This window comes from Eulemur rufifrons, chromosome 16, assembly GCF_041146395.1.
Source record: "Eulemur rufifrons isolate Redbay chromosome 16, OSU_ERuf_1, whole genome shotgun sequence".
In the NCBI taxonomy this organism is placed as follows: Eukaryota; Metazoa; Chordata; class Mammalia; order Primates; family Lemuridae; genus Eulemur; species Eulemur rufifrons.
Window position 1 is genome coordinate 9,787,513 of NC_090998.1, and position 10,973 is coordinate 9,798,485.

The following is a 10,973-nucleotide window of genomic DNA, read 5'->3' on the forward strand; positions in this document are numbered from 1 at the left end:
TTATATTACATCTCTACTTGCTTTATAGTTTTATATTTCAATTAAATGATAATAATGAAGAACAAAGTTGTTTTTACTATACAAAGACCCAGAAGAGGAAAGGACCTCCTAGATTTTATTTCACAAGATGTAAATAGTACTATGAACTGGACTCTGCACATTCTTGCATTAGGACTGACTGAGGAAAAATGCACTTAAGCTATATAATTAAATATACAGGATAGAATATAATAACATTCAAATGTTTAACTTGAATGCATTACACATTCTGGAGATTTGAAATATTTTGGTTTTGTTGTCCATGTGATTACAAAATAATACATTTTCCATTAAAATTTAAATATAATCAATAAACTTGTATTGAAAATCAATACTTTTTGGTACCAACTATCTCATCACCCTATTCTGTGCCCCTAAGGTTTTGACACTTAGAGTGGTTTTGTCTGTAATGAACACAAGGTGCTCAATTTTCAACACATTTGTCCAGGATGAATCTCCACTGTTTTCATTTAACTACACCCAAATATAGGTGCTTGTTGTTATTTTTCACATCATTATGCCATCAACTGTCCAGAGCCCAATCTTCTTTTTTTTGCCAGAGAACTCATGAACATTGATTACAGTTTCAAGAGTAGTGAGAAACCAGATGATATGAGGTATGATGGATGATGTCTAATGTCAGAGAGAAATTTAGGCCAATATTTTCCCTTGGGATAAGAAAATTCCTGTTTCCTCCCAATTATAGCCCAGATGCCATTTTCCAGTTCCCACATGATTTCAGGGCATTTTGCAGAAGATTTCAGCTTGAATGTAGGATACTGGTCACCCAAGGGTGTGTCTTTCTCACAGCATGGTGCTATCACATGAGTCACACTCAGTCCAGGCCCATCTGACCTGTTTCATTTTTACTACTCTTCCTCCCACTCTTACCTACATTCTGCTGTTCTTCATCCTGAAAATATCTTTGTAGTCTTTGGGATGGGAAAGACTTCTTTCATATATAAGAGTTTGTACCCAATCTCTTTTTATCCCCTCTGATATAAGATTTCTGATATATTCTCTGGAGAGAGACACATTATGTTCTTTTGCTCTCTGTTTTTCTTTTTTTTTTTGCTATGAAACGGGCTAAGGCTTATGGAAATATCTACTTGAGTGACACCATATATGTTGCATATAGAACAGGAAAGGGTAAGTAAATATGCAAACCACCCACACAATAGCAAAATAGTATTGCCAAGAATTGCTATGTACTGTTACATAACAAGTTACCATAAAATTACAGACTTAAAACAACATGCTTATTATATCACAGTTTCAGTGGTTCAGGAATCTGTCATAGCTCAGGTTGGTTTCCTTGTGCAGGGTCTCACAAGGCTGGAATCAGGGCTTGGCCAGGCTGCATTCCCACTTGGCACTCGGAGTCCTCTTCCAGGCTCATTCAGGTTGTTGACAGAATGTAGTTTCTGGTGGTATAGAACTGAGACCCTCAGCTCCCAGAGGTTGCCCCTGTGCTTAGGCAGTCACACCATGGCTGCTTGCTTCTTCAAGGCCAGGAAAAGAACATCTCTGTCTTCTCCTCTCTCTGACCTTCAGTCTCTTTCAAAGTGTTCAGTTCATTAGCACAGGCCCACCCCTGAGGGACAAATCTGTCTGTTCATTAAGTGAAGGATTAGGAACCTTAATAGCATCTGAAAAATGGCCTCACCTGTGTCCTTTAGTGTAATCTAAACACAGAGTAACATTCTATCTTATTCACAAATCCTATTCAAACTCAAAAGGAGGGGATTGTAGAGGTGTACACCGGGCATGGGAATTTTGGAAGCCACTTAGGGTTCTGCCTACCACACCAACACACCCCTAGAAATATGTCACAACTGCTACTTCATAATTTACATAGTTTAAACATTCTCTTTTGATTCCTAAGTTAATTGAGAAGTTAATTCACATATGCCAGGGCAAATAATCATTTTCTATTTTTCCCAATATATTAATTCTCAGTTCCTCCATTATGGACATGTACAAGCTAACATAGTATACATAAGAGAGATAATTATTTCATAACTGGACTGGGACAGCTCTTTGCTGATTTCAGGAGATGCCTAAGAGTCTGTTTTTGGTGCTTGGCCATGATATGAACAGTGGGCTGACTGACTAGCTAATTAATGATTTATGGTGAGTTGCTTAAAGTTCAAAAAACCCAAGTAGAATCTAGACCCAATTTGTTTATTGATGGTTTGCCTCTATGATAATCAATTAGATATCTTGTCTCTGCTGTCACCAAGTGGGCATAAAAGACTCTGTAGGAAACTTCAGCCTCAGCTCTCCTGAAAGCAAGTTTTATTACACAAACATCAGCAGATTTATCCAGCGATGAAACATGACTTTGTGCAAATAGGAACAACATGAGGAGCTTGTTCCTGAACTTGGTCCCCTGCTGCTTATCTGAATTCTCTTTTTCATGCAGGATCATAGTCTTTGCCCTTACTGAGAGCCTTGCATGCGTGTGCTTGCTGCAGCCTTAGGATCCCTTTCAGCTGTCTGCACGTGCAAGTCTGGAATACTTAATCTCTTTTTTTATTCCATAATTTTGGAACTTCTGAGACTTTTCTCTTTATATCCTGGTTCAGTGTTTGAAAAACTTTCTATGGAGAACTAGATAGTATATATTTTCAACTTTTTGGAACTATCACTGTTGAAAATACTCACCTTTGTTATTGTAGTGCTAAAAGACATGAATAATACCCAAATGACTCGTTTACCTGTGTTACGAAAGAATTTTATTTACAAAACATATGGTGAGACAGATTTGGTCCACAGGCCATAGTTTGCCAACTCCCGTTCAAGTGTGTAAGATGACACTATACAGATAAGTCTTAAATTAACAGCGTGTGCTTATTTTAAAAGGTGAAAATCTACAAATTAAATTATAGCCAAGTGGAAAATGTCCACTAATGATTGTAACCTCTGGGATACATGCCTTTATGTAGTTTCTTTCCACTTTGTATCAGGGTTGATCTGTGTGACCAATGGAATAGAGTGGAAATATGTGACTTCTGAGCTAGGTCATAAACATGGATTCTTCCTCTTTTCTCTCTCCCATGTCACTTGATCTGGGGTAAACCAGCTACCATATCATGATCAGCCCTGTTAAAAGGACCACGTGGCAAGGAACTGAAGCCTCTTAGAGACAGCCAGCAAGGAACTGAGGTCTAATTCCCACAGCCATGTAAGGAGCCTCCTTTGCAGGCCTAGTCAAGTCTTCAGATGATGACAGCCCCAGCCGACACCCTGAAAGCATCCTCATGAGAGCCCTGAGCCAGGGCCATCCTGCTACACTTTTGAGGAATTCCTAATGCTCAGAAACTGTGTGAGATAGTGCCCATTTATTCTTTTAAGCTGCTAAGTATTGGAGTGATGGGTTGCACAGCAGTGAATAACTAACACATATTTTGGTACTGAGAAGGGAGGTACTGTCATAAAGAAAAAAAAATACTAAACTTTAGAGTATTTTAAAATTGGCAGTGGATAAAATCTAGGACTGGGAAGACTAAAGCCTTCCAGTAAGGGAAAATGCAGTACGGGAAAGTGCAAACATGCTATTGGAAACTAGAGAAGGTAAAATTATTTCTATTTAGTTCCATGATGTTCAGCAACACTATTGTCTATAGTTTTCTGGAAGGTAGAAAATGTACTTAATGAATTGGAAGAAGTATCTAAAGCTATTTCCAGTCAGAATGTGGAAGATCCTATCTGATATCTCCCTATTAATTGTATTACAATGCTATAGAACACACATAAACTAATGGAAAGACTTTTCAACAAAAAAGGGGCCAGGCCTTCTGGTTTTGAGATTTCTAGACTCCTCAAATGTCAAAAAATTCTAAAATTAAGAAATAGATTCTGAGCAAAGGTCAAATCCAGAGTACTTTTGAAAAATAATGGTCAAAAAGGAAGGTTTGAGTGTGACTGCAAAATTTCTTGTTAAGAGCAAAGATGGTGCCTCAATTTAATCAGACAAAGAATGTATAAAGGGTGTACTTTACAGATTGTCTTAGTGAAATGATACAGCTTCTAGGAAGCTTTAGGGCATTGTACCTCAGGGATCTCAGCAGAAGTTCTATGTAGAAAAGCTCAAAAAGACTTATGTGTGTGGTTTTTCTGAATGGAATGAGCCCCCAAAATACTCATAGTAGATCCTGAAACATTTTTAAGATGATTACGTCAGTAGAAACAAGGCCAGCTTAGACTGAACGGGACAGGGACAGTAAAATAAATACATACATACTGGCATTCACGCCTGCCTACATAAATACATACATAGTTTTGGTCCCCTAACTTTTGCAAACAGAAGCACACTAAGAAAACTACAAAAGCACAATTAAGTGCTACCTTAGAAAGGGTGATTCATAGGGCAGAACCAAGAACCTATAGGGTGGATTTAAGAATTATAAAGAGTCATTTTGTAGCCGAAGTAAGACTAAGTGCTAACCAAGGAAGTCCCATCATTTTCTATGCTGGTTTTTAGAATTACTATGTATCAGTGACTATGTCATACTTCTCTTCCTCCTCCCCCTTTTTAACAAGAATGCCTATTGAGTTTGTTCTTCTTGATGTTGAGTGTATACGGAAAGAAAATCTCTGGCATTATTAGTTTCACAGACTTCCAGATGGAGAAAAATTTTACACAAAAAGCTAAATTTAAGGAACTTCACCTGATGAGACTCACCCAACGTGGACCTGACAAACTTCTGGACTTTGAGCTGATGGTGTAATGGCCTGAAATTTTGGGGGTGGGTGTTAATTTTGCATGTGGGAGAGACATAAATTATTTGGGGCCAAAAACTCTCATAGACAGCTTCCTAGATGCTCCCAATGATCTCTGCCTCTAGAAATCCAACCCTTTTGACATGGTATGCTATAAATTTCCCTCTAAGAACAATTTAGCTGCATCACTTACATTTTGATATGTTGTATTTTCATTTTCATTCAGTGAAAATCATTTTATAAATTCCCTCAAGGCTTCATTGTTTCATTTCCAAATGTTTAGAGAATTTTCTGTTATTTTTTGGTTATTGGTTTCCAGTCCCATTTTATTATGATCAGAAAACATACTTTGTATAATTTTAATTCTTTTAAATTTGTTAAGGTTTTAAGTTTTTCTCCCTTGGGTACCTCAGTTGGCCCAATTTTAGTACATCTCCAACCCCTCATCTTAGGGCAGCATGATATCCAGTGTGTAGGCCTACACAGATATGTCCTCAGGCTGCCTGAATCCCCTGAGCCTTCATTTCCCTGGTATGTCCAGGTCCTAGGTTTCTCACATCTGTTTCTCTTAGGTACCATCTATGTGCTCAAAATCCTGTCCCCAGAGTTCTGCATGATCCCCAGGGTGGCGAGTGATCCCTGCCTTCTCCTAAGTAGTCAGAGGCTCTTAAGGGCCTGGTTCTGTCCTTGCGTGGCTTCCTGAATACTGAGGTATGAGTGACAGTGCAGGCAGCGAAGAGTCTGTGGAATATCATCGACCACAGGCAGGGAGAGAGCATCAAGGGGATCTTCTGCAGCATCTGCCTGCATCTGCATTCCCTCATCAATAGGGTATGTGCCTAAGTCCCTAGGACCCACCCATTGGGAACAATATGGGATGAGGCTGGCGATGAACTCTGGGGCTTAAATAAGGGCATTGGGCTAGGCAAAGGGCCTGTGGCCCAAGGCTGAGATAATAGAGGGACAGACAGAAGGAGACAGCCACGTGGAGCAGTGCACAGGACACGTCCCAAGGTGCATTCTCTACCACATCCAGACACAGCACACACTTACTCTCTCCCCAGAAATTCCCTGGAAGAGCCACTGGGACAATCGAAAGCTAACACACTGATATAAAGTTGGTGGTCACTCCAAGGATCTTTTCCTCTAGACTCCAGTCGTGAAGTGAAGAAGGAGAGAGAATCGATGGCTCTACCCTCCTCCCAAATAATACAGGGACCTTAGAAAGCTAGGGTCCTTGTGGAGAGAGAAATCTGAGACTTGGACATTTGGACTCATAGAATAATATCAACCCCACCCATAGCTTGTCCTCCTTACAAAACATGCTGTCATAGAGCTGGAGGGAACTTGATGTCTCTGAGACACATGCTGAGAGTACTCCTGTTGAGGCCTTTGTAACTTTTTCAACTTGTGAACCTTGGAATGGAATTATTTAGGTATAGGTCTCATCTCCTCTATGACCCTGCAAACTCCTGAATGGCTAGGTCAATGTCTGACTCAGCCATCTTTCAGTTACTTTTAAAATTCAGCATAGATACCGTCAGGAGTTGTAGTCTAAAGAGAAAATATTAAGCATTCACCATCTGCACAATGGCAGCCTGGCAAAATGGAAATAGCACCTATTCAGGGGTCCTAATATCTGGGTGCTAAGTGCTGCTTTACTATTCGCCTAATCATATAACCTGAGGCAATGCACTGAGGCAAACCTCTCTAGTTTTATCATCTGTAATTTTTTTTATTTTTTAGTATGTTCTCTTTTCTCTTCAGTTCTATTCTTTGGAATTTCTTTAGATTTATTCTCCATGTTTCTTAATTTTTCTTTCATATTTTCCATCTCTTTGTTGACTTTGGAAGAATTCCTTGGCTGATCTAAAAATTCATGCTTTAGCTGTGGTTTTATACTGCTATTCAATTCACCTATTGAGTTTTTATTTAACTTTTTTTTAAACAGGTGCTCTGTATTTTTCTCTTCCAGTCAATGGTGTAATATTTCAATAGCTATTCCATTACTCTTTGGGGATACTGCTTTACTCTTGCCTGTATTGGTTTATTTAAAATTTCAAAGTTTGAATGCCTAAACACCTTAAAAAATGAACTCTATATCTTTTTATAAAACCCTTTTTGGGATTCTGTTTTACCTTCTCTACAGTTTTGCTCAGATTGTATTATTAACTTGTGTTCTTGGATGCTAGGTAATTTATTTCTTGAATGTGGTTCCTTTCTTTTGTAGTGTTGGTTTTCCTCAGTGTTTGCTGATCCTTGGTAGTGATTTCTGGCATTTTTGTACTAGAGATTCTCGGTGGTCCATCTGTGAAAGAAATGCCTATTACTGCAAACTGGTTTCAGTAATCGTGGAGAAACATCCAGGGATAAGTGGACAGTTGGATGTGCCAATAGCCAGTCTTTTGACTCTAGGGGTCTGCTCTTCCTGGGTGGTATCAGACACTCAGGGAACCATCCACTCTCTTTGGTCTGGACACCACACTCCCTGCTCTGCTGGGATGTTCCATACCCCTGCTGCTTGGTAATTGATAAGGGGGATAACAGGAGGGTGGGGTGGAGGGAGAAATTGAACCAGATGACTGAACTACAGCCCCGAAACCACCACCTGTTGATTGCCCAAATTATCTCCCACTCCCTATATTCACAACCCTTACACTTAGAGCACTCCCAGAAACTCCGCCACCTCCTGCAGTAGTATTTTCTTGCCCACACTCTGGGCTATAATTTCTACTTTAGTTACAATTCTGTCTGCTGTTCATCTTCTTTCGGGGATACTCTAGTCCTCTGGAGGGAATTGGAGGAACTCCATCTAATATTTCAGATCTACTATGAATTATAAAAGTATATCTCTATTTTTTCTCCTAGGGATGGAATGACTGCAGCAATGCTCAATTACACATTTTGAGCCACTGAGCGTATGATATTTTTCTCTTTGTTTTGTTATTAAAGTACTAATAAGGAATCATCTCTCTGTTTAGCCACCATGTTATAATATGTACAGCAAACTTGTTAAACACTCTACCTCTGTTTTCAGGAACTATCTGTCTTGCCTTACCATGTCTGTATCATTTGGCACTGTGCCTAGCTCATGATAGGTGCTCTGGAAATGCGTGTTCAATCAATATATAATATACTCCCCAAAGTGTATAAAGCTTAGATGTTTGTGGTCATTATTAATTCACACAAGCAAATATAGACTTAAATGGTTTTATTCACAGCATAACTAGGATAAAAATATGCATTTTACAAAATTTGGAATGCTTGAGCTAAAATGCTTAGAAGGGAAGAAAGATGTGAGCTGCAGATATGGTCTGTGGTAGAATTAAAGTTATGATGTTGGTTTCCCTGGCACTGTGCCTTCATAAACTGACTTCTTAGCTCTAGGGGTCCAAACGGAATTACTCAGGGACACAAACTATACTGTCTTTACACTACTAAGCAAGTGCAGTCAGTGCACTCTGGACATGTAAATCGTGATGTGGATGGAAGGAAGCCGGCCCAGGCAGGGCCAGGGAAACCACTGCCTCATCATCTGCACTTTGCGCTTCCTGACAGGAGAGGGAGCCAGTGAGGATCGCAGCCACCTTTACCCTGGGCCCCGTGCTGGGACAGGTCATTGAATATAAGCTGGGAGCCACCATGAAAAAAGAAGTCTAGGCCAGGCGCGGTGGCTCACGCCTGTAATCCTAGCACTCTGGGAGGCCGAGGTGGGCGGATCGTTTGAGCTCAGGAGTTCGAGACCAGCCTGAGCAAGAGCGAGACCCCCCACCTCTACTAAAAATAGAAAGAAATTATATGGACAGCTAAAAATATATATAGAAAAAATTAGCCGGGCATGGTGGTGCATGCCTGTAGTCCCAGCTACTCGGGAGGCTGAGACAGGAGGATCGCTTGAGCTCAGGAGTTTGAGGTTGCTGTGAGCTAGGCTGACGCCACGGCACTCACTCTAGCCTGGGCAACAGAGTGAGACTCTGTCTCAAAAAAAAAAAAAAAAAAAAGAAGTCTATAAATTTTTGATCCCACTCCTATTACACATTTCAGGACAATACAGAGGTGGTCAAGGTACACTGGTTGTCTCTGTCCTGCCAACCCCAGGCTGGATTCATGCCCCTTTGTGCCAGAGCAGAGCCCTTTCCCTCCGGCTCTCTGTTCATGAGCCTGGCCGTGGCTGTACACTCTACAGCCACCTCGCTGGCATCCTCCTCTGGCTGACTCTGAGCACTCTCACCCTCTCTTTGTGCTGCAGGGACTTCCACTCAGCCCCTGGCCTGGACAGCCATAGGAGTGGGGTTTGAGGGATTCCCTTTTCTCCACCCATAGGCCTGTGGAGGGGCCCTGACCGTGGGCCAAGGTCACTGACTGGTCATCCCTCACCCACGCCTTCCAGCACACCACCCCCAGTGACGACCTTCAGATACTGGATGAAACCTGCTAAGTGAGAGTTTCTGAGGAATCTAGGTCTCAATGTTCAACCTGGGGACACAACAGTGGGCTCAGTGGCAGAGGGGGCAGCTGACAGATACTTTCCTTCAGCTCCCTGATTGTCATTCTTTAGCATCAGCAAACTCAGTTTCAGGATCAAAAATACATACCATTATATATTCCTCAACATTATTTTTGATAAATACATAATATTAATTTCATTGCATCAATGCACTTATGAAACAATGTATTTAATCACATCATTACTTTGAATATAGGGACTATGTCATCTCTTGTTTTTATGAGCCAGGTCACAGTGGTTAAATCTCTGCATGCCATGTTGATTATTTTGTAGAGATAAATTTCAAGCAGAATTGCTGGACCCAAAGGCTATGCAAACTTTTAAGGATTTTGATGCTTATCCCCAAACTGCTCCCTAAGAAGGTTGAATCATTTTCTACTCCCACCAGTACTGTATGTGAGTATCTATTTCTAAAGACACCTACATGATGAGTGCGATGTGCACTGTCTAGGGAATGGACACGCTTGAAGCTCAGATTCGGGGAGATGGGGGGGCATGGGCAATATATATAACCTGAACTTTTGTACCCCCATAATGAGCTGAAATTAAAAAAAAAAGACATTTGCCATCCCTGGGTAATATTTGTTAAATCATGACCAATTTCATAGGTGAAAAATAGTGTCTTATTGTTTTGATGGATAATATTTATCAGCAGCAAGGTTAAATCTTTTTTCGGTTTGTTGGCAATGCATATTTCCTTTTTGTTAATTAATTGCCTTGTGTCCTCTGTCCATCTTCCTATTGATGTTGGAGCCCCATTCAAGTTAACAACCTGGGCTCATGCTCCCCTTGTTGCCTGTGAACAATTTTTGAGTCTCAGTAACTCTGAGGGTTTTTTTTTTCCCAAGACACTGCTATCTAGGCTGAAAGTCATTTCTTAGATGCATTCCTTGTTATAACTCATTGACAAATTATCTTGTTCCCTACTGATCCTGGGGAAAGTGGTGTCCCAAAGGTCTCGGATTTCTGGAATGACTTTACATCTGTCTGATCTTTAGGATTCACAATTAAGTGGATAAACATGAATTACATATGTGAGGATGATGTGCAGGTAATAAGACTCTGAGCTCATGCTCAGAGTCTCAGTAGAGACTTGTCTCAGTAGAGACTTGTCGCATGCTGACAATAATTTTTGAGTCACAGCCCCTCTGAGGGTTGATTTTTTTACTAAGACACTCTATCTAGGCTGCAAGTCATCTTTTAACTATACTTCTTGCTTGAACTTGTTCACAGATTTTCTTGTTTACTACTGAATATGGAGAAAGGGGAGGCCCCCAAATCCAGAAATTCTGCAATGATTTTATATCCATCCTGTGTTTAGAATTCACAGTTTAAAAAATAAATATGAAAGAAATACACTAGGAGGACATGCAGCTGATATGGAATGGTAAGTCCGGGCCTTGTATCTGGGTTCTGGGTGAGGGGATGAGGTGGGATAGAATGGAGGATGGGGACATTTCTTAAGGGAATATTTCATTTTATTTTTATCATTATCATTACAATGTAGAAAAGTAGAAAATAGCAAAAAGTAAGAGGAAGAAAACAATTTTTTGTTGTCCTATTGTTAGATAAAACACTGCTAATCTTTTGGGGACATATCCTTCCAGTCAATGAACACTGATGATATGGTGTATGTAGGTGCTAGGTGCTTATACTGCAATGGTGTTCAAGACAGACACAGTTCCTGCCTCTAAAAATCTTG